Consider the following 25,721-nt stretch of genomic DNA (forward strand, 5'->3'; position numbering starts at 1 on the left):
GCTAGGCAATTCTCTGCTCCCAAATGAATGTGCCTCTATCACAGAGAACCCTGAAAACATGCCCTAATATTTAAAAATTACCTCTTCTGAGGTACACAGACCTGGTGGGTTTAGAGCTGTGCAGCTTTTGCTTTAAGTATTAAACTATCCTCCAGGGTTTAAAACCCACAAGTTTTAAGATAAAAGAAAAGATGCTCTCAAAGATATGTTGAATTATTATTAGATGGAAGAATTAAAGATATGGGATGGGAGATAAGCCCTTACAGAGACAGAAGCTGTTTTCTAGTTCTAGGAGATAATAAATTGTGCTATTGGTCTGTCTCTGGGGTTTGCTGGTAGTAGATCACATGCATTTTCGTGCAAGTTCAAATAACACACAGAAAAACAGCCACAAACTAGTTGGGGTGCCAAAATGCATCAAATGTTAAGCAGCCTGTGGTCTTCAGGATGTCAGGGTGAGACAGACTGTTTGATGATGGCTTTTCAAGAGAATTTTTCAGGGGTTTGCATGCCATTCCTGAAACAGCCATGCTGCTGCAAAAAGAAAACAGCGTTTGGTTAATAGTAATCATGATTTGTGGAGCCATTTTACAAAACTCTCTCCAAGATGGCTGTCTTGAAAAGGGTGTAAGCGATGTAAACCATTCAGAGCTGTTACACCTCAAAGGCAAAGAGGGCAAATGCAAGGCTGCATGCAGCAGAAGTTGGCTTCAGCAGCACTGGCTTTGTCAGCTGCTGCCCAGACCTCTCCTTATGGGGACAAGGGAGATCAGGAGGAAACACAGAAAAAAAAGAAAGAGGGAGAAAACTATGAAAATTGGTGAAAAATAGCATCCTGGGATTAAAAATTCAGCATCTCTGAGCTGACAGCCAACTCCTAGGGCAAGAAAGGCAGAGAAGTGAGGTGGTGTCGGGGTCAGGACTCAGGGGCACGTGGCACTGAGGATCGCAATGGAGACCTCCTCACAGCGGGATTTAAACATCACAGAGCGGTGACCTTCAGCTGGTCCTCAAGGCACCCCTTACACCAAAGCAAACCCTTTACCCTTGTGAGTGTAAAACTGCAGCACACTTGGGGTGGCCCACAACAGGAAAGCCAACACCCAAGTGTGAGGCATGGTACACGGGCAGTGCACATGTGTCACCATGTGTGCAAGCATGACCCCACCAGTGCACAGTGTGCAACACGCTTGGTCGTTCTGTAACAACAGGCGACTGGAAAGGAGCATGACTAAGTTCTCATCTGAAAGACAATTCAAAGGAAAACAGCAGGATCCAGCTTCAAATAACACTGGTGAGTCAACCCTGCTAGGATGCGAGCCGGTGGCTCCGGGGAGCCTTAGTGCTGCTTCACCCCCTAAGCTATCAGCAATGATCAGGGCTGAGAGAACAGGAATTGGGTTGGTACCACGGTGCTGACCTTTGCAAAAACTGTGATGCAGACAAAGAGCTGAGGGAACAGTTCGTGCCTTCACCCGCTATTTCCAGCCCTTACACAGCTCCAGAGCAGGAACTTGGTACCCAGCCCACGAGCACATAAGAGAGCTATGCTGTCACTCGGAAGGACTCATGTTACTGTAATTCTTCTGTGTTGAGAAGAGATGGAAAATAAAACTCCATTTTCCTGAAATGATCCTCACTCTCTGTACTTGCACAGTATCCATAGCATGTGGGCACCACACCAGCTCTAACGGGCTCAAGGATACAGACACTCTGACTTCGAAAGCCTTTCCCTCCTGGTAAATCAATCCCAGCTTGACCTGCTTGTAAAAGTCAGCAGACACAAACATACCGAGCACGAAGGGGGTAGCGGTTGCAGCAGACAGGGAGCATCATCCGCAGACTGCTTCCAATAGCCTAAATGCAGCAGCAGACAATGGATGCTGCCCCATCACTTCGCATTTTTACTTCTGTCATACCTGGAATTTCTGAACAAAGCAAGAATAACCTAAAGGAGGGAACCAGCAGACCAGGGGATCCCTCTGCTGGCCTCTGCTGCTTAAATGTACCATGGTGTACTCCTCTACAGGTGTCTCCCACTTAAATGAGCATCCCCTTTGGAAAATCAGAGATTTCATTAAAAGCAGGAAACAGTTATAGTATGCAACCATTTCTCCTGTTTTAATATGGAAGCTAGGTAACAAAGGTACTATCGTGTGCTTTATTCCTCAGCTCTGTTTTTACTCCTCATCTCTGAGTTTAACACTCCCTAGAATTAGTAAAGCCAGAAAAATATCACTCCACTTATGTCTGATTGAGAACTGGGAATAGGGGTAGCTGACTTGTCTCAGATGTTATCAAGCACCATGGGTCCAACGCAGGCTCAGACAGACCCAGTGGCAGGGCAAGCGGTGAGGCTGAGACAGAGCTATGGTACAAAAATGATTTTGAGTTGAGAGAGAAAAAGAGTAAGAGTAAAATGGAGAAAACAGGAGACAGTCAGAGAAGGAGGCTGAGGACATTGTTAACAATATGAGGAAGGCTGTTTCCTAAAAAGTTACCATAAAATAAGGGTCCCATGCCCAGTGACCAATAATACTCTTCAAGGCATTTTTCCAAGGCAGCTGCAGCACAGCCACGAAGGGGTTACAACTCTCCCTGACATACAGAACAGGGTATCCTGGAGCTACTAAAACTTTTAACTGTAGGACTGTGTCATCTGCTAGGAAGATAAAACCACACGAACTGTCAGTGAAAAGGTGTGAGCTTTCCAGTCAATGCAGTTTCTCAGGCCCATCCTCTGAGAGTGCAGAAATAAGCTAGAAAGGGAAAGCTAATCCCTGGTGTGTCTCCATCAAACCCCAGAGATACAGCAGGAATAGAGTTGGTCCCATATATTTACAGCTACCTTTTAATTTATATTTATGCCTATCTTTCTAATTCCACTAATACCAAGGCAACTTTAAAGATCACAGCTACGTTGTATATTAAACTTCCCACTGCAGAGCTCCACACAGGAACAACTCCTACCTGCCAGTCTTAACTGAGCTAAGTCTCTGGGACATAGTAACATTCAGTTTAACCAAAAAAACCCCACCCGAACAAACAAAAAAACCCCAGGGTTAATCCCATTGACTGCTTTGTGATCCATTAAGGTTATGGTTAAACACTTGCAAGTTAAAATGAGTTGACAAAGTTCATCTCAGCTTGTCTTTGTGACAAGATTAGCCAAGTAGTTGCAACTACCCCAGGTCACGGATGCAGTTGGCTGCAAAGGGGACCAGGAGCCAGCTGGTCAAGCTGCCTGGTTGGTGTGTGGATGAAGACACCTGAATTTAAGTGCTTCTGTACCCTCCTATGGACACTATCCTCTAAAGAAAAAACAAGACCTCCCTGAAGGATTCACTGCTATGTTTAATTCTCTCTAACATAAAGCTTAAGCAAAATACTTTAAAAATTGCTCCTATTGCCACCATGGGCTCCAGCTCCAAGGGAAGCTCCTCACCTGCCTCGCTCCATACCAAAAGGACATCATGCCCTTTTTCCCCTCCACCTCCAGACCTGCTGCAAAAGCATGCTTTCTCTTGAGTCACAGGCTCATTTTATGAACTGCCAGATAACTGAAAAGTCTTCACCTCAGACCCTTGTGCCCTCAACATGGAAGACCAGCCTCTTACAACAGATAACACCAGTTGACACTGGTGACAGGAAGACCTGTGACACATTTCTGAATCTCATGGACAGAAAATGAAAAGTCCCAAATCTTCTCAAATCATCAGAAGTCCTGCTCTGAGCATGCTACACCTGAGGGCTCAGACCAAGCTCAGGTCTGAGCCTCTTCTTGCCCAAACATTGGCCTTTCTGCTGTCTGCGCCGACACAGGTCTTGTACTTGCCCCTCACATGCTATTTCTTAGCCAGCAGTCGCTCCTTTTCCAGCCCAGGCTCTCCGAGGTAGCAAAGTTTCATATTTATTCATAAATGCAAATCATATTCCCCAGTATGGAGCAAGCTGAGTGCCCCGTTCCCATGGAAACAATTCAGATGCTTTTATATGAATGGGCAATTTTACAAACTGCAGAAAAATCCTTGACATCATCATAGTCGAGGGCAGACTCAGGGACTAAACAAACCAAGTTCTTAAACCTCAGTAACAGCCATGGGGACATAAACAGCCATGCAGCAGCAAGAGGCAGATACAATGGAGTCAGGGTTTCCACTGATGCTGAGTTTAAGCAGCCACAGTCAGAGCAGTGGGACACAGCAGGCAAGAGTAACGTAAGCAGAGGGTGCCTCGAGAATTTCTTTACCAATACTTTCTTCTACAGCTGATAGCAGGTTTTGGATTATTGTAAACAGTGGTGAAATCTTCCCCAGCACAGACCTACACTCCCCCACAAAAGGTTCTCCATCACCATGAAGACTTGCACCATGCAATGGGGGACTTTAGGGGCTTGGTTTTCATTATGGGGTTGCAGAACCAACACAAGGGACCAAACAGGAGAGTGAACCACAAAAGCCAGTGAGGTGTCACAGTGCTTAAGTCTGCTTCTACACAAACTGCTGTGTGCAGGGGGAGCCTTTGGATGAGAGCCTAGCACCGAGGCTCACCTGTGCTGGGTCCAGTGTTCGATCCAAATACAAACCCAGGGGCTTGAGTCTTTACCTGGTCTATAAAGAAATTAAGCCCGAAAAGAGCAAGTTCATGTTAATCAGCGCACATCACTTGGTCACTAGAAGAGTATTTACTGGGGGCAGCAGGAACAGGAGACAGTGGTCTCAGTGCTGATGTCTGGCAGTCTTTCAAGAGTGTTAGCTACTAATATACCAAACAGCTCTGAGGCAATGACCACATTTATAAGGTATTATTTCTAGCATTTTTTTCTGCCACCTCAGAATGAGAGTCCAGTCTGCACTGGTCCTGCAGTGCATAAGGTGAGTCACCCAACCCTGAGCTGGATATCCAGAGAGGGAGTGCACCAGCCTCTCTTCACTGGCTCCAGAAGAGCCCCAGCTGTCCCATTTACCTGCCAATCTAGCTTCACACAGCTGGATTAAATGGGGTGAATCTCACCCCAGCTCTCAGCAGAGCAGATACTGCTCATGTCATATGGCTGTGAAGAGCAGGAGAGCCACAAACAAGTCCAGAGACAAACTGCTCAGAAACGCACACCAGCTTTCTGCAGCGTGACACTGTCCCCACTCTCCTCTACCACAGGCTCTCAAAGGACTCCAGTGCTGGAGAAGAGGCAGTAAAGGCCAGCCTTAGCTGACGCTGCTGACTACGCAGACTCTGCTGACGCTCTGGTCCTACGGCTCCAGATATAACACACTGAAGCTTGCATGGCCACTGCCATCACACAGATGTCCCCGCCAGCCGGTAAAAAGTTGCCATGAAAGGGTTTACTGGGCAGATCCAAAGATCATGTTCCCAGTTCCCAGCTAACCCCATTCAAAATCCCTCATACTTTGAAAAGCTTCTTAGGAGGCAGGGAGGATGGGCTCAGGAGCCTTGCTATAAGCAGATTTCAACTCAGTCTGCCAGCTGTTTTCCTCCTTTCATTGATATGTTTTATTGGGCAGTGGAATGATGAGACTGTTAGTTCCTTCAGCTGGGATTTCAACAGCACCTCTGCAAACACCATCTTATAAAACAGAGAATTTCAAAGCAACAGATTGCCAAGATTATCAGATTTGGACAGCACTTGCCAAATAACACATGCAATTTTTGGAGATGGGACTGTTCTAAGCAGCAAAACAAGTTTCAATTCTTCAGTAGGAAAAATAGAAGTCTTTCCTATTAGAGATAATTCCGTTATTTGCATATCAGCTAAGGATCTTTTGACATTCATTTTAAAGCTGCTCTAGAAAACTCTTTTTGCTGTGAAAAGCTTGAACTGGTAGCACTCCAAATTGCACAAAGAGCAGACTGTCTCTGCACTGCCAGCCAGCTCTAACCAACAGGGATCCAAGCTCAGGTTTTGCATATGTGCTCCTGCACTGTTCACTCCAATTTACAAACCAGAAATTATTTTGTGAACTACTTTAAATTATATACAAGTGTCAAAACTACTTTAAATTATATACGAGTGTCATCAGATTTTAAATTGCTCACGGATAATTCACTACAACGAAGCAAAACTCATCATACAAATTTTTGGGCAAAAGTAATTGCTCCCATGGGTGTGCAAACATACCATAAGTCATGAAACTATCAGATATGGGGCAAATTTGCACTCTGGATCAGGCCCAGCCTCACCCATAGTACTGCATTGGTTGTGGCTACATCAGTGCAAACCTCTTATATAAACATGGAGAGCAATGAATTCCCAAATACTTTTGACCTGAGAGCTACCCACTGAACTTGTCAAAGATCACTACGTGCTGTAAGCACCAGGCAGATTTGCAGTCTCCTTACTGGGATGTCAGAGACCACAGTTTGGAAACCACTTGTTTGTACCAGCAAAGCTTTTCTTCCTTGAAATCAAGGTGAGATGAGCAGCCGGTAGTTTGCAGTGGCTGGTAACAAAGTTTGGTGCTTGTCCCCACTGCAGGGTACAAAGGGTTGCTGAATCTCCTCTGTCCCTAGGGCTCCTAGCCTATGCAAGCACTTTGCCTAACATGGACCCATTTCCCATCTAAATTCTGTACAGCTGTTGTTTGCCACTAGATCAGACCTTAATGCACCAAGTTTTCCTAATTTGGGAGGGGGTGGAGGGGGGAATTGGAATTAACCAAAGGCTTTAATAAATAATTATAACAATTATCAAAATGTGATAGCTAATAAACAACCCTCCGGTAATGGGTTTGATCTGCAACTCCATAAGAGTTTGCCAACTTAGATTTCTGAATTTGCATTGATTGCTTTTTGCATATACCCAGAGACTCCTTCAACTTCCCAGCTGCTGAAGCATAACAAATTCCCATCTCCAACATTTCTGAGGCTCTAGAGTTTTAAGGAAACAGGGCTTGCAGGGCTTTTCCAGGTAAGAGACTGTGACCTACTGTGGAGAGGCAATGGAATGAATCCCTGCAGCCACACCAGAGCCCAGCTTGCTGCTTGAGGACCATGAATCATGATTCACATTTATTTAAAGGAAAAGGGACAAAGACTTTGCACAGACTCTCTGCAACTGGAGCTAAAGGAGATGGATTTGTTTGTCTGTGGTAAATCTAGTCTATACATAAAGTCTGTTAAATTCTTCATCAAGCTGCAGGATAGATTCTTTTAGCACAGGCACACCATGTGCAGGGAGGAAAGATTCAAGGCCCACTCTCCAGAAGAGAGGTCTGGGACTCCTCTCTCTGCTCCTTTGGGACACTAGCTCAGAGGCTGTTTGCAATGGCTGTTCCCTGTGATCCTGAATGCTAAACAGTCTTTAAAAGTTGCTGCCAGGATTCATTTCATAGAGTCAGACCGCTCTGCTGCTGACAGCACAGCCCCCATAGAGCGCATAAATGTTTCCACAGCTGCAAGAAGCGTCAAAAGATCCTTTTAGTAAATAGCATCAAGCCCAATGATTTTGAAGGATTCATCAAGCAGATTTAACCATCCTCTTCCTCCAACTACTTTATTCCTGCAGTGGAAGATACAGTAGTTACTGCACAGGGCTACACAGCAGAACCAGTCCGTGCTAATCATGGCTTTACTGCAGGCGCAATATATGATCTTAGCTAAAGACGGTCTCACTGATCTACAGTTTATCTATCCCAAACAGATGATAAGAGGCCAACAATGTGCATAAAAGCATTTATTATCAGCATTTGTATAACAATAGAGTCGTGAGGCATCATTGTGTTCAGGCACTGCTCACTTACTTAGACCGAGATGGTGACAGCGGCTGCCCTAAGAGAATTCATAATTGGAGAGGAGGAGAAAGAACCCGGTGTGTGCCCAGGTGGGGAAGGGCAGGACTGCGACTTGCTCATGGTGGCAAAGGACACTTGTGGCAGGGTGAGAGATGAAGCTCTCCCATGCTCCCTTGTAATGACTGACCAAGATACTCTCGATGCCTAGAGATCCTTCGCTATAGAATACAATACATTCACACATGCAAATGAAAAGCCAAATGCAACATGGAATTACTACCTTGCAATAAGCTACATTGGAAGGTTTCTTCACTGTTAAAAAGCATGCAAATAGCCTCTTACTGTGATCGAACACCCTTATTTCCCCTCCGGAGTGCCTTACCTAACCTTCAGCTGAAACAAACACCCAGAGTGGCAGGGATAACCCTAGAGCAGATTGCAGCAGTTGGAAATAGCAATGCTACCCCATTAACCCCTAAACAACTCCTCACCAACACCACAGCAAACAGGAGCTAAATAGGACCCCTGATCCCAAACAAGCCAGACCCAGATGGTGCATAAGAAATTCATGCTGCTTGCTTTTGTTTTTTGCAAGCTGTTGCACTGGCTCTGTGGGATTTCTGAAAGCACTCTGACCTGTTTGTGCAGCCACTTAGCTCCCAGGTGGGGACAGTCCCTGGGGAATCACTTTTTGTAATTCAGTCTCATAAACAGCTTGGTAAAAGAAAAAGATCTCAGAAAAAAACCTGCCAAACAATAAAAAAGATGAAACAGCTGACATGATTCAAATCCCCAAAACAGCCTGAGCTCTCAGAGGGGGGAAATGCAGAGATTAAAAGGCTTTCCCATGAAGACAGTACTCAAAACAGGGGTGATTTCCTTCCAAATCGGTTCACTTGTCCATTATTTTCAGACTAGTACTTTGCATCTCTTCCACTTGATAGGCCAATTCTTCCTCTCAACTGCATCCCTCAGGGAAGTCATAACCCCCTGTCTGCACTTTCCCTGTCTGCTTCCCGGGGAACAATATCAGCTACAAATCCAGATTTATGACTTGGCTAAGAGAAGAGAGCTAAAGAAAGCAGACAAGGAATGACTTGGTCAAACAAGATATAGCTGTGATCAGTAGCAGAAGTGCCGAGGGACATGCTGGAGGAGGGGAGAGAGATTCAAAAGTGCCCTGCTGAAAAACATGGGCTGACGTATGATACTTTGGTAGCCCTGGAGAGAGATACAAAGACACATCCAGAGGGAACTTCTACCCTGGTCTGGTTCAATGGCTCTAAGTGCCACATTGCAATATACCCCTCTAGGAAGAAACATGACAGTTTGGGGCATGTGACCCACATACTTCTGACAGTCACTGCAGCCCAAAGCAGTGTTTTATCACTGTCACTCCAGAAGACATAGGCTGGGGAAGTTTCATTGCTTTTGCTGTTTTCCCTAAGCCATTCTGGCTGGTCATCCCTTGGTGGGGCTTCCTGCATTACAGCCTCCCTCCTCTCTCCTTGCTACCCCAAAAAAGCAGTGATGGGAAAACCAGTCTCCCCCTGCACTGAAGGAACACACCAAAGCCTCTGCAGCCATTACTCAGCAGAGCTTGTCTAAAGAAATATGTGTGTGTATATATATATATTTTAGAGAACGATACTCTCCCATGAGCTCTATAGCTGAGTCAGGAAATTGCACTGATATTTGTTTCCCATTGACATCTTTGTCCCTCGCCTCCATGTAAAAACTAACAGCATTTCTTACCAGCTCTATTCCTTTGACACTTCTCTGTAACATCATCAAGGAAAGCACTTAATTCTCCTATATGTTTTACACACAGCCACACACTCTCGCACACAGCACAGGACCATATCACTGCACAGATGCTGTTGGTATTTTGCCACCAAGGCACAACCTCAGGCAGACTTAACTGCCCACTTTCAAAATCCAACTTGCAATGTCAAAGAGCCTATAGAGCTTTCACCTTCAACTGGGTGGACGCGCATGACAAACTCACATTTTTGACTGCACGAGACAATGATATGTAACATTTTAAAAATCCATATGTTCTTTTCCATTTCTTTCAATATTTTTCCTCTTGAGTTTCTGCCTTAAGGGACATGATATCCCAGGCGGAAGCTCCAGTTCTAGACCAGCTAAAATATCTTAATCTACTCTTTTGGCTAATACACCTCGGTTCTGGTTTCCACCTGTGTGCTGTGAAGGGGCTGCTGAGCAGCATAGGTAGGTCTGCATTCATCCTGCTCAGCTCCAAGATCCAAGCTACAGCACGTAGCTTTGGACCACAGTCACTGGGACTCACCTCAAGAAAGACAGGTCTGACCAGGGATAAAATAAATCTTAGGGTGATTGAAGTGTCCTCTGGAAGTGCTTGTCTATCCCTTCCTTGACTAGATATGAAGCACGAGTCTGAGATGCTGAAACTACGTGGGATAAGTCCAGGCTGCCATTTGTGTTTGGACCCTGGCTAAAATGAAACAAGCACTTTCTGGCTGATGACTTTGGCACCACACATCACAAGGTTAAGGTAAGAAAACAAACATTTGACATTTTCACACAGGAATGGTGGAAGAGGCCACAGGCACATTTAATCTTGTTTAGCAGCAAGATTTAAACCTTGTATCTTGCTTATGCAAAATGGCTGGAAACTCTTCTCTGACCCCAAATGACTTCTCTTGATTAACGGCCTGTGTCACTTTTATTTTGGTTACTGTGAACAGTTTCTATTCTGTGCCCTGATGCAACATCACCAAGATCCAAGGAATCAAACCAGCTTGGGAAATGGTGTGCACTAAAAAAACATACCAATTTAAGACTTGCCAGATGAAGAATAGGAAAGGATGAAAAACACTTTGGTGGCACTTTGAAGAGGGGGGGGAACGGTGTCATAACTCATGACATAACCAAAACTCCAGACAGCACATAATTAACTCACCACAAGCTCAAATTAAACCTTCTCTCTAACAAACCATGATGTGACACAGGCTGGAGGTGACACAGGCTGGAGGTGCTGGGAAAGCAGCAGCCTGTGCACGTCAGCCCTTCGGCCGAGCACAGCACTGCACAGCCTCGGGTGCTGGCAGCTACAGTCTCTCTCTCTCTCTCAAAATAGCTCCTAGAGTGAGCGTTCCCAGACAACGTGGAGATAGTATGCAAAGACAAAATGTGACATTGGACCAGATCCCAGGTATCTTCTCAGCTCTGTGATTACAGTATAAATCCCATAGAATATTTATCACACTGGAAAAAGAATCACATCTGAAATTAGTCAATAGGTTTTCCCCAGGGAATAAAAGCCTCCTCCCTTTCCTGTACCACACAAAGATTCAAAAACAGGACACAGACAGAGCTCTTCATTTCAGCCTATTAGTTTGTAGACAACCTGTGTGGACATGGAGTTAAATGGCTGTCCCTATGGAAATGGTCCAGCCACTGCCCAGAGGTATGGAGGGTGATGCTGCTGGAGGAGCCTGTGCAGACCCAGTTGATTCCCTCCGCTGCGGGACACTCCATTTCCACAGCCAGGACATGGGCAGAGCAGTTTTAGCCGACGTGTGCTATTCCTCGGCTGAGATAGACACAGCAGCAGCATAGGAGTCAATCGGGGCATCAGAGCTGCAAAGTAATCCAGGAAATTAAAAGGAAAACAGGAGTGACTTGCATTAACACAAAACATTTCAGGGGGAGAAGAGAGCTTGAGCCAAACTAAACTGTATTTGCATTCCTGCAGTTAGGTACAGGGCATTGAGACCAAAGACAACTAATAAAAGATAATTATTCTGGAGACTGGCAAAAATATAGCCACCTGTACCCAAGCTCTGATTAAGCACAGCCTTCTGAACCATAATCTTCAACTGAGTGCTAGTGGTTTGGGCTCAGACGCAGTGTTTTCTATCCAAGTTCTGATTAAATATGAATCAGAGACAACTCACGGCAAAGCCAGCCAACTCCCGGAACCCTTCTGACATGTTACAGTCCAGGAGGAGAGCAGGCAGCGTACAACAAAGTGGTTTATGGATTTCAGGTGGAATCTTTCAAATTGTTTAATTACAAGAGGAACTGATGGAGTTGGAATTTTATTTTCACTGTAGCAGTAAGGTTTCAGTGAGCAAGCTAAGCAAAGATACCTTACAGGGACAGAGCCTGACAAGAAACATTTCTTGGGTATTTTACTTTAATCCCCATCTTCTACCTACGGCTTTCTACCCTTTCTGCTTTCTACTCCTTGCCTTGCTCTTCCTTCGTCTTTAAGTGACTTTTCAGGTGTTTGTTTTGCTCCAATTCATAACTCAGATTTAACTAGGTTGTTTCTGCTCTGCAATAGCTTCCTGCATCACTGCTCTAAGTCAATGCCATGGCAGACAGAAGAGCCCTGACCACAGAGACTTACACTGCTATTAAATTCTTCTCAGCGTGAAAGCCGAGAGCCTGTACCCCTTCCTCACATACCCTGGGGACACCTTCCATCTTTGTATGTCTTCAACCTTTAAAACTGTGTTGCAGAGGGGTGGTCTTAGAGCAGCACAACCTTACAATGCTCATCCACCTTGGAACTGCATTTGGCAGCTCACCTCCAACCTAGTCTACAGTCTGTCTACACCAGCCACCTGTGGCTCACCTCCAGCCACCTACAGCCTGTCTACACCAGCTACCCTAGATCTACAGACTCTCTCTTCTTTCCCTTTCCTACTCAGGATTCAGCCCCTTCTTTGCAACAACACAGTCAGCATGTCCACCCCTCCCAAGAAAACCAGAAAGGGCTTTGGCACAAGACTTCACCTTGCCTCATGCCTTCTCCCCGCAGGCAGCTGGCAGGCAGATCGCAGCCTCAGCCTTTTGCTTTAGGTGCACTACCACACAGTCATTTTCTTTGGAGCCCAGGCTTATTTTTGCAAGAGTCCTTGCCCCATGAGTGTATTTCTAGCAGACTATTTAAGAGCTTGGCATTTTCCCTGCCCAAATGACCCACTGTCTGTTGGTTCACCTCCCAAAGCCCAACTTGGGACCTCTCTTCACACATACTGTTAAGTTTAACAGTTTACTTAGCAAATTTTATGATCATGACCTTGAGCAGACTCATCACAGCTCCCAGCACTTTATCCCTCCTTGCTGCACAAATGACAGGAGCCAGCTGTGCAGGGGAGTATTTAACCAAGTAACTGCAGCCACGTCCCCAGCACAGTCAGCCTGGCATAGAAAAGAGTATTTTTCTTGGTAGCAAATACCTAGCAGGCAAATCAGTTGCCACCTTACAGCTGTCTTGCCTCACTGTCAGCAGCATCTGCTTTGTGCAAAACTATCAGAATATAACCCTGTGCATTTCCCATTCCTACCCTTTTCATCTCATTTACATCCAAGACTCACACGGTACTTAGATTTATACTTTTTGCCGTATTTTATGTCTGACAGTGCATCCTTTTCATCAATAACAGGCTCCATCATCTGAAGTACTTAATCACTTTCATAGCCCATTTCTTGGTAAGCACAGCAAATAAAGTACAGAGAAGATTTTTCAGTCTATTCCCGTCTAGTGTTTTTTTTGCCCATAGACGTCCAAGCACTTTATAAGCCAGCAATACATAGTAGTCAGCATGATTTTATGGTTGGGGCCAATAACACAAAAAGAGGCAAAGTGACTTGCAGATTTTCAGAGTCTGAAAAAGTCCAGTCTTCTGCATGCTGCATTAAGAGGTTTGCTATTAAATGCTACAATAACTAGACTATAAAGCAAAGCACTCCAGTCTGCTACCACAGGAACACAGCTGGAGCCACCTTCTGCCCTCGCCTCTGTGCACAGTGTGGCTTTCCGTGGTGACTCCCCAGTGTCCTTGCTCTAGAGCTCCCCAGTAAATCCATATAGATTATATGGCTCAGATCCCATGCAATTCCTGCAGTCTAGGTGACTAATAAAACCTGTAATGCTATATCAGCCTTTAAAAGAAAATTCTGACCCTCTTCTTCATGTATTGTGGCTTCTCCAAAACCTCCCCAGTCAAAACCCATGCCACCATCTCGTTCTTGATCTGCTAGACCTGACCTCAATCACTTCGGAGTAAGTTTCAGCCTCCTGCGCTCATGAATCAGCTGCTTGTTAAACATTCCCCTCCAGAGCCCTTCATTATTAATGCCTTTGCTTTTTTTGGCCTTGCAAATTCCTGTATCCCTCATTCTTTTTATTTTATTTTTTCCATTTCACTTCCCTAGAGGTTGATATATTCCTCTCCCTCCACCTGGAGGATCCTACTGCAATCCACAAGGCTAGGGGTCAAAGAAGTCAGAACGCACCCTTTTTCATACAGTAGTGGGGACACTTCCCACTATTTATGGGCTTTTTTCCCTCCTAGGAGGTGCACAAATACAGAAAAGCTAAACACACTGAGCTCTGCAAGGGAGGAAATCCATCACAGTTCAGAAAGTATAGAAGTGTATCTCTCCTCAGAACTCTTATCCATGTTCCTAATTGGACTTAATGTTTATAATCACTCTGTGCTTGTTGAAGGGCCCCATTAACCCACCAGAGAATAATTATGCCAAGTCACCTTCATCTTTCTCATTTATTATATTCCAAGAGATAACCAAACAAATTAGCAAAAAGCCAACTGCAGAGGACAGTAAGTAAGCCAGAGACCAATCGAGCTGGTGACAGGCAAGGACTGCAGAAACAGAGATCTAGAGATGCCAGAAGGCCTCCTGCCCAGCAAGGGTTTGAGAAAGGTCTGGGAGCAGGGCTGAAGTGTCACCTCCCACTGCCAAGGATGACAGGACAGAGACCACATGCATGCAATCTGGGGACACACACACTGTTCTTTATGCATATACGGAGATGTCCATACGCACATCTCCTTGAAGGGCATATGGAGATGTGATATGATGTCAGTCTGGTCAAACTGGCCCAACTCTCTGCACACAGGATTTTATGCCAGTTCAGCTTACAATAGTTTACTGAATTTTGATGTAACCAGTTATGAACGGGCACAAGCCCACAGCAGAAGCTGGAGATAAAACTGTGTTAAGTTATATGGCAGAAGTGAGTTATTAAACTCATCACAGACCAGCAACCTCAAGCTCTCAGATGAAATGCCCATTGCCAAAGCTCTTTTCTGAAAGTAGACCCAATGCAAAATTCAGCAACAATCATCTCCCTTTCTTCCATTATTTCTGTTTGGGCTGGTTCATAGCTCTAATGCACAGGAGGGGGGGGGGGGGGGGTGTCCAGCTCAGGCCAGCACTTCTGTCTTTCTGCTGATGATGCCCAGCTTAAAATTACCTCAAAAAACCCAACCCCATAAAACTATAACAACAAAACCAAAAAATCCAACCAAGCAAAAAAAAAAAAACCACCAAAAAACACCACAACACAACACATAAAACACTTGACATTATAATTTAACATCCCTGGGTGCTGCAGGCTCTAAGCACCATGTAAAACACTTCTCTGCTTTTTGCTGCAGGCAGATCTCCAGCAACACTGACTTGCTGCTCAAGTCCAAGGTCTTTTATTATGTGATTTCTTCCTAGCTATATATTAACAGCATCACACACAAAGTGAGATGGTGCCACACGTCCTGACAGAAATGCGCTGAATTGCTGTGTATGTAAAAGGTAGATGATAAGTGAAAACAGTTCAAAGGACAGAATGCTCAAAGTCAAGTACCAAGAGAGGGAGATTCACATTTTGTGTGTGTATGTATATACATAAGAACATCAACTTGGCCATGAAAAAGAAGTCCCGAGTGGAGGATTTCACAGACTCCAACTTGTGCAACACATTCTACAGTCAGAGACACCGGACTGATGCAGGGCTTCCCCCCCACGCCCCCATTATCTGAACTCCTTAGCAGCACACAGAAAGGCAAGAGGAGCCAGCAGCATCTCAAACGCATTGAGATCAGAGGATGTTACATGAGGTTACACCACGTACCTGGCAAGCTCAGGTTTCCCGCAACAGCTGTCAGTGATTTCTTAAATGCCAGTGAGGTGCAATAATACTGTCTCGCCTGCCCAGCTAATGCTTCCCTAGTATCCCAAACCTGGACAGTAGTGCTTATTTGGATAGCTGAGGACACACTGCCCAGCAAAGGTAGTGATATCTCATAATATAGGAAAACTATCATCCAGAAAAAGCAGAGAGAGAACAGAAATAAAAATGTTTGCTTAAATTTCAGATTCCATATTTTGATCAATTTAATATAGAGTCAAAATTTCTGCCCATCTAAGGATACTTTTTCTAGAAGCTCCTATGGCTGTCTCCTATTCCAGTTATCTCAGTTATCTCAGTTATCTGGGCTCATTCCTAATAGACAACTCCTTCCATGAGGAGTAAATTTCTAGCAGCATCACTGACAACTAGCTGCAGTTTTTCCACACAGGAGAAACAGCTGTGTGGCACAATTGCCACTTCCTGTATCAGACCCAACATTTCAACAATGCGTAAATGTTGATAACAACATTATCCAATGCATTTTTAATCTCATAGCTCTTAAAAGGACTAGGAAGGATTTGAATGACTAAAAAGAAACAAAATCTACCTTCTATTCCTGCCTATTGCCTATTACGAAAATGTAGTCCACAAATCCCTCTACTTCTTTTAAATACTGGCCTCAAACGCTCTTTCAAACCAAGAAGCCAAGTTTTCCCTCTGAGCAGTGAGTTTCTCATGTAAACTAAAGAGCCACTAAATTTCACTGATTTTCCTCCTTATCTGTAGATGCATCCCAAGCTCTTCTCCACCAAGGCAAACCCCTTCACAAGGTGCCACCCTGAGACAAAATATGTCCTCCCCAGCCCTCCCTGCAGGCTCACGGGCTATGGAGCTCACATAGGCTTACTTGGAAGATTTCTTATTTGTACAATCAAAACTGTTGCTATCTGGCCTTTGATTCCTTTACTCTCGTGATTAATATTAAACCATGTTTTGTCTGCATTATAAAAGCATCCATTATGATAGGCTCATTAATGCACTTCCTGACTCTTTCTGAATTAAATGGCTTATAAACTCTATTCTTTAATTTCGCCTTAGTTGGGTTGATGGATGAGCACCATAAATGACTAAGAAGGAAACAAGCCACTACAGCTCAGCCACAGCCGTTATCAGCACAATAGTCCTCCTCTGTTTGGATAGAAAGGGCAGTGAATGACTTTAATGCCTATGCCTTGCTTGGCTAACTAACCGTCGTAACAGTACCTTACATAGAGCCCAACATAATTTCATTTAAAGAAGAAAGAAATCAATAAAACTCCAGCCTCAACACCAGCCCACCTTCCCATGCATGCTTGTCTCTGTCTGATGTGCCAATCACCACAATATTCTGGGGTTAGATATATTCAAGACACATTCACCAAATATTATCAACAGATTGAACTCTTTGCTATATCTTACTTTCCTTCTAGTGACCAGGCTTACATGCACACCTGCAACATGTATTTCCCTCCTCTGCATGCACCTTTGGGCAACTTTGAGCAGCTAAGCATCAATGATGGCTGAACGTTTTCCATACCCACATAACCTCCAGCATTTTGAAGGCTTATAGCTCAGCTGGTTCTGAGTAGTGTATGAACAATCTTCATCTCTCAAGCAGGCTGGTTGTGTTTGTGTAAAACTGGACCATATCTTCAGCATTTGCTAACCTAGGTCAGACAGCAGAAATGTAGGAATCAGGAACCTTTGACTCCGTTATAGCAGATGACAAATGAGATGATACTTTTTCTGAAACAACTGCTCATCAAGTGGTGGCAGTCCCCAAGTGAGGGACCACTATCATCTGGGACCACAGAAAGGTTGCATTTTTGCATAGTCTGAATTGCCACTGCAATCCCCAATTATTTCTAAGCAAAGGATTAGGAGGGACTCAAGCTCAAATGAAAGAAAACAAAAACCTACCCGTCTCTTACCTCAGATGGTCCCACAAACTACCATCTGAACCATTTTGCAGTTCAGAAAACCACACTGCGAAAGCCATTTAATGACTCAAATGTAAGTGTGTCCAGCTGGTGGAAGGAAAGCTTTGCCAATCTCTCACTTTCCATCCGGTGGCACCTGCTGTTTGTCGGCACATTATGAGGGCCAGTGCATTAGGGAACCATATGGTGTGGGGAAGGTGCTGCTGGAATGATTCATACTGTGCTAATGAAGTAGCAGGCCATCCATGAGGCTTGGTCATACAGAAGCTGTTGAACTCGAGAAAATGGGATGTTTCTTATAAAGTTGTGCAACATTTGCTGGGACTCCTTGGCAATAATCATCAATTTTTACAATGAGGAATGATTCTTCAACATTTAACTAAATGAAGATATCACCAAGTTTTCTCTAGGGGGTTCCATCCTCAAGCAAAGAATGGACTTTCAAAGAAACATAACGAAAAGAAGTCTGAAGCCAGAAGGCACTGCTGCATTTCAGAAAGATTAGTCAAGAAACATGACTTGGCTATAGCCCGGTATCTTCCGGAGCCTGGGACTATCCACAGTTGGGCTTTTGTTTCCCCCATTACAAAACTAGGTCAGATGCGAGGTCCAGTTTCAAACTTCTCAGAGGCTCAGGGCAGGGAGAGCACAACCATTCCTGGGCTGCTGCTCTCTCCCTCAGGAAGAACACTTTGGGACTGGAAGGGGACATGGTGTTTCTGCTTCACTCCCTCCATCACTGTCAAGAACTGAATTATTTGGCAATTATATATATTAGACCTTAATGATCTTAATCTGTGTGATCAAGTGTCTGTTGGTGCCTATTAGTAAAAAATTGTGCCTCATTAATGGCATAAATGAAAGCTAGGAAATTCAGCATTTCCATTGGACCCAAGTGAAAGAAATAACTCACTCCTGTAATAAGAGATCAGAGCCTGGGATCCAACAGCCTAAAATATATTTGTGAATGTATGTTTGAGGATGCAGCTTTTCAAATTACTGAAGAGGGCAGATGCCAACATCAGCTCCAGATCTCAGTACCTTGACACATAACTGGAGGTGAACTTGAATCACTGTCCCAGAGTTAATAGCACATATTACCACAAAGTTTGCTCCTCACAGCGGATAACATGTATCAGTGTGCACACACAAGGTACCCAACAAATACCTGGCCACTGCTCAGCATCTGACATGCTGTAGTTCTCTCATTAAGTGTTTAGTAACGACTGCAAGCAATAAAAAAACCCCATGGCTAGTATTTCTGGCTTGTAATTTTACCTGCAATCATCTGATTAGTATCTTATAAGAGCATATATAATCATGAAGGACTGATTTATCTAATGATAAAACCGCTATCTACTTTGAGGGAAGTTACCCCTTAAGTGCACAGCAAATGATTTCTGGATCTGAGAGAGAATATGTGATTTTATCACAAAACCCCAGAGCAACTTGCCTTAAAAGTGTCAATATTCTAGTTTAATATTTATTATATGTATTTTAAAATGGAAATGTGGAGCAACTGTAGTGAGGTTAGTAGATTTGCCCTAGAAGTATATCAGTTTAGCCAAGACAAGAGTATGTCCCTGATGACTGTTTTTAAAAACATCAAGCAATAGCTATTCGTTCTATCCTCAGACCCGTGTTTCCAGTAGCAAATGTATGAACTTTCACATTAGGTGGTGACAGTGAACACTTAACATCAACCCAAAGCTGATCCCAGGAAGAGCATCACAGTTCACTTCAGCGATCATTGATGGACATTCAGGTTTACGCAATGGGCTGAAACCAGCTTGCAGCATGTTATTTTTACTGCTCTTTCCCAGGTAACATCACCTCCAATACCTTATTGTTCCCAGAAAGAACAAACTCCAGTATGTTCACAAAATTTGACTAAACTTGTTTCAGTTTTTGTTGGGTTTTTTTTTTTTTTGAAAGATCATAAATCACCTAAAAGCCTCCAGTTTGAAAACCTCATTTAGTAAGCAATAGAAAGCTATGGCATAAATTAGATACATATAAAAAACCACATAAGGATCAAACTCTATATTTCTCCTACAGAGTAGTATCATCAGTCCTGTGCCAATCTCATTCCACTGATCTCAAGAGTCCACAAAACCACAGCAGAACATAGCCACAAAACAAGCAAGTGTAAAGACACACAGCTTTTTCTGAAAACACACACAAAAAAAATGATCCTTCCTGCTGATTTTCCCCAGACCTCACCAACACTGCCCAGACACCAGCATGGAGACCCTCTCTGCAACCCCTTCTCCAACCCTGGGCTTCACTGTAGGTAAGGGGGTGTGGGCAGAGAAAGGACGGTGTCATGCCTGGACCTCTTGCAAGGACCACCTGAGCAAAGGGCAGACAGAAGAAACCTCCTCCCACATCTCAAACACAACCACATCAGAAACCGCTCAAATAGCCACACAAGATACTCCTCACAATCTTCCTTAGCACGCTGACTCACCAGCCAGTGATGCTTTCCATAAGGGACAAGGAGACAACTGAAGTCCCCATGTGGTTTGCCCCCACCTTACACCCCAGGGATACCTGCAACATAAAAATGAGACGGGAGCTGAATAAAGCTGAACATGGGTTAGTGACCTTGGTGGGAGCAGATATGCCCATTTCCACAGTGAAAGCCGACTGCAAGACTTTTTGTAGCTGGGATCCTCAGACAAGCAAGGCACAGGGTTGATCTCCACTCAGACGCTAGCCGACTGCTTTTAACTGGGCTATTTACTCAGCTTTTAAATGCCTGGGGGCATCCTGTGCTTGGCTGGTAATTTCACACAGAGAGAGACTAGCTACAGAAGAGTTCAGACTTGGGAGGCAGGCATAGTGTTTATGCTGCTGAACTGAGCAATAAGTGAGAGGGAGAAATAAACAATAGTTAAAAACGGGTAATCTAAGCAAAGCACATTTACATGCAGAATCCACACTTCCCTCCAGGCATTCATTACAGAAGGAAAGGAAATTTGCTTCTGTTTGTTTGGAAAGGCAGATTCATTAATGGCTGTGAAAAAAATTAAGAATTGCCAGCATTTCCCCAGGTAACTTAATATATTTGTTGCAGACCAAGTTGGATCTTAGTTTAAAGGGCAAAGAGCTGATCTTCACGGTTCAAAGCGAGAATGGGATGAGCCAAGATTCAAGCTGACCCTAACTCAAAAGAGGCCATAGGCTACTATAGACTATTAGTGCCACTATTAAAGGGAGCTTGCATCATCTGTGATTTGTTTTCTAACCAAAATATGCTCAAACTGTGATTCTTGGAGTTCAGTTACGTTCTGGATGTCAATTTCCAAAGATCCTGAAGAGCTCTAAATTCCTCCAAGAAAGGAATATTTAAGGCAATTCTCAATTTCCCACATACTGAGAGATATTAGATTTGATTCACAGCTTAGGGTTCATGTCCCCCAGCCCCTTGGGACAACTGTGCCATTTCCCTGCAATTGCTGTTTTTATGGATTGCCATACAGTTGCTTATTCCTGCGACAAGAACAGCACAATTTCTCCACCTCTGATTTCTAGCACTTTCCCCAGGTCTGTCTGGGCAGCACTGACCTGGTACCTTCTCTTTCCAGGGCTGTTGCTCATCCCCCAGCTGCAATGAAGCGATGCTTAGACAGCAGTTCAGGTCCAGTGGATGGGAGAAGATGCAGCAATTCATGAAGGTACCACAACAGACCTTTGGCAGAAAGGACAGGCAGCAGCTCCCTGGGAAAACTAACTCTCCTCCCTCACCTCAAGCTGTATCTTTTAAGAATATTCACAAGAGAGAAAAATAAAATCACTCTGCCAGAAAGAGGCATGACCAGCATGGACATCAGAGCACAGGCTCAGTTCTCACTCCTTCCCCAGGAGAATAACGAGCACAAGAATTAGCAGCGAATTCACAGCCCTCACCCAGATCCATCCTCATCTAGCACTTGGTTAGCAAGCTCGCTGCTAATTGTCTGCTGCATATTACACGACAGAGGCTAGCAGCGCACTTTGTTTCTCCCAAATCCATGTCCCCATTGCTTCTCTGTAAGACTCCATTCTTTCCAACCCAACCAATGACAAGGAAACACTCCCATGTGTGCTCTCCTCCCCTGACTGAAGAGCCTCGGAGCCTCAGCTTGGTGCCTTGGCTTACTCCCCCTGCAGCTCCCACAAGGTGTTATCCAAAAACCTAAAAACTTCCTTTCTCCAATAAGGCTGACTGTCTCCAGGACATAGAAGCTGTTAGCCATGATGGGCTTCCTGCATTTTTTTGCTTGTAATATTAAAGATTTCTGTGTAAAGTCTCTCCACAAGTACCACAGCAAAAGTTCCAGGTGTCGTGCACCATGTACCGTAATGCCAACCTGTTAGTTCTAGTGCTCACGAAAAGAAATGGCCAAATAATAACACCCAGCACTTAACCCATAGTTATTTTTCTCAAAGGAGGCCCAGGAAGGACTTATTCATTAATGTTTGTTGACCATTTGGAAAACATAAATGAGCTATTTAATAAGAAATGCTTCCTTTCCACTATCTCATCATTATCAGATGTCTCATTGTCATTAGATCAGCTTGACTAATGGGATCCTAAATCCTAATTAGGGGCTCTAGATGTGCCTTTCACACAATATAATCATAGAACTAATGCTAGTCAAAAGGATATGAAAGTGCTTTCCATTGGAAAGTGCAATTCTTTCAGAAGTTATGTCAGACAAAATTTTCAGAAGGAAATGGTGTCCTTCTGGTTCCTTAAGCCCCTCAAGTCAGCTGTAAAGGAGCTGTGGCACCATGCACAACTGGAGCACAAGTGCTTAAATAAACATTCCTAAAATCTTACCAATAAGGCCAGCTGAAGTCTTTAAAGGAGAACAAAATTCTGTATTTCTCCCTCTGAACCAGAAACTCTTTGCTATTGTTATTTCTGTGTCAGTGTAGCCAAGGTAGTTCAACCACATCTTATTTAAAACTCCAGAGAACTTGGCTGGCCATCTGTGGCAGCGTAACTGTGTCTGGAACATCTGCAGGTAGATTCCTCTAAATGGGGGCGGGTCTCTGTTCACAACAGAGCTAGGAAGCTTCTGCCAAAAAGGACATTATTTCCTGTTTCCAGGTGTGCATCTGATCTGTTTCTCTCTGGACCCATAGCTGCATCTGTTATTGCTGTTACAGGATACTGTGCCAATAGATTAGTATTTCTGGAATTTGCATTAATTATTCCGCTTACCAATGTGTGCAGAGTTTTTGGTCCACTGGTTTTGACAATGATCCCCATTTCTTTAAAACTTGTTGCTATTAAATCTTATAAATAATTTTGTTCCTGATCAGAGGAGTTTCCAGCAATACAATTACTTGTGAGAAGCCAATAAAGGCCATAGCTACAGTGCAATAATGAATTTCTAAATTAAAGTTTGCTTTGCCCTTGAGTCAGAGCAATTAGCATCACACAACCTTCTTGCAGAGCAGTGATGCAAGACTTCTCAGAAGCCACTTATCGTCAATGCAATCAATAGCTTACACTTGGGAGTCCATTGTGACCATAAACAGCAGTTTAGACAAGCTCAAGCAACAGCCAGTCTGAGTAATACAATGGCTTTAGTTAACCTGTTTGCTAGGCTCTGACAGAAGCATCAATTTAACACCCTCAAAGACCTGTAAGCAAGAACAAGTTGGGAAATGGCATACAGCAGAGTTGTGAGCAAGGACGGCTTAGCAGGAGCAGTGCAGCAGAACAGCCCATATTCCAGCACTTACACTCTGTTCACTGCAGACTTCAGGTTCCTCTTTCTACATACACCTTAATGAAACTGTCCAATGTACCGGTGTCACCTGTAGCTTTGACTGTCCCCACACTTCACAATTAGCACAAGAAACGACAAGACAAGTTATATCATGGCAGCCTAATTCATGAGAGTTTATATAGAGATCTAACATCCTCCTCCTATGCTCATTGACAGCTACCAATAAAGGCATTCTAGTCAACCCCCATCCAGTCTGTTACCCTTCATTTCTTTCACAGTCTATATATTTTTCTAGCACAAACAGAGGACCTTGTTCTGGGACATTTACTGTTGTTGCTATCCATCTAGTTTTCCTACTATGGGGGCAAAGAGGCAAACTGAGTATGACGCACCACAGATTGCAAGACACTGAGTTTCTCATAAACCAAAGAGGACTTATTGCACCAACAAAAAGTGCTGAGCAACAGAAAATGAAATATATGTTCTGCCTGAATCCCCTTCCAGAATAGGATTGCTATTGTCATTGGAGATGGAGCCAAGTCAACATCAGGATCATTTGAGAGCAGTCGTTGCACAAGCTGAGCCAGAAAACAAGACTAGCAGAGAATGTCCTCCTGCCACAACCATGATGCCTCCAAGTCAAATGCCTACCAACCCGGCATGGCAAAGAAATTGTCTCCATGGGAGGCTCCTGCATATCAGTAGATACCATTGATTCTCAAGCACATGCCTAGGGCTGTGGAGACACAGACCTGGGGAGGGAGATGAAGCCAGAGATGTCAAACGAGGACTGCAAAAGCTCCTCTGCTCAGAGAGAGGAGGAAAAAGCCAGAAGAAACTAGGACATTGACTGCAATACCAGCAACACTGAAACTCTCCAAGAGGCAGAGTCTGAACCCGGGAGGTTTAAAAAAAAATAAATAAATAAAAAAAAAATTGCGATGACAGAATCAATTAGACCTCAAGAAGGAAACGTTACTAAAACAAACACCTGGAGATCTGGATAGAACGTATGAAAGAGAAATGGGCTTGATTCCTGACTGGATCCCAGCTCTCTTGGATGGTAACAGGAGAGCAGATGACTGGGGAGCACATTGGGCTTTTCTAGTCTGATTGTGTTCAGCCTCATGCTAGGACTACAAGAAATGAGTGCTAATATGAACCGGAATATAGATTCAAGATCAGGATCTTAAGTTAAACTTAGGGCTGTTCATAGCACTGGTGATCAGGGTAGCACTGATGTTTCTGCAGTCCCCTAGGGTTACCCAGTCCCAACAGTGATCAGCCCTGAACCTATTTGCAAAAGCACATACAACAGCTAAACAGCTAAGATGGCACCTGCAGTGCTCTAATGGAAGCTGCTCTCTTTGCCTGTGCTACGTTACGAAATTCCATTCTGATAAACACCACAGATACTGAGATTATTGCACAGAAAAGGTGTAATGGAATCAATTGCTTTAAGACTAAAAATACAACAGTTGCTTTTTTTTTTTTTTTTCCTTATTTGCTGCTAAACCTCATCGCATCATTTCAACACATTCTTTGTCAAGACCAGCACCTTGACCCTGCAGACCAGGAGAAACCATAGATTCCTTGTTTCTGTTTGTATGTGCAAAACCCCCAAAAGTCACATCCTTCCCACTGTAACATGATCCAAAACACACCTCCAACAGCCAGCATCATTTCCCAGGCTCAGCATGACAAAAACAATTATTGTAATGGCTCCACTGATGCACACAAGCTTCACCCAGTCATTTTACAGTGGAAAAAGTACTGTAGTGAAAACGTTTTACCTCTAAAGGTCAACAGGACACGTGAACAGAGGTTTTTCCTGAAATACCATTCTGTGGGGACCTACAAGTGTCACACTCTTACTGGAGTCTGAACTACTCCAAGGTGCAAAATATACAATCATGAAAACTAATAAATTCTGGGAGATGACCCAAGAAGAAAAGAAGAAGAAAATACAACTTTTGAGATTGGAGTGGCGGGTTACCAGAGTGTTGAAGCTTTAATTAATGGTCTTGTCTTGGCAGAAATGGAGAGAGAAAAAATAGCTGTAGCACAGCTGTAGCACAGTCATTTGCAATTCTGCACTTCTGATTACCATACAATAGCTAGGAATAATTGCAAAGTTCCCACATATATTATAACCGTGGGAAACGCTCGCCTTGCTGTGCTACTTTAAAGCACACTTCTCAGAGTGCTATTCTCTGTCAGCATTACTAGCAGAACTTAAAAGCTAGTTTTATCTTCCAGGCTTGACCTCCTTTTTTGTGACTAGATATGGTTTTATGTCATGGTAAGAGTCAAGAGCGGTTCCCCAAAGTTC

General features: G+C 43.9%; 1 protein-coding gene across 3 annotated transcripts in view; it reads right to left on the reverse strand.

Annotated features, from left to right (window-relative positions):
• CD7 (CD7 molecule) overlaps positions 1–25,721 on the reverse strand; it is a 199,558-nt gene that overhangs the window by 116,968 nt on the left and 56,869 nt on the right. The window lies entirely within an intron of this gene.

Source organism: Harpia harpyja, chromosome 14, assembly GCF_026419915.1.
Source record: "Harpia harpyja isolate bHarHar1 chromosome 14, bHarHar1 primary haplotype, whole genome shotgun sequence".
Taxonomy (NCBI): Eukaryota; Metazoa; Chordata; class Aves; order Accipitriformes; family Accipitridae; genus Harpia; species Harpia harpyja.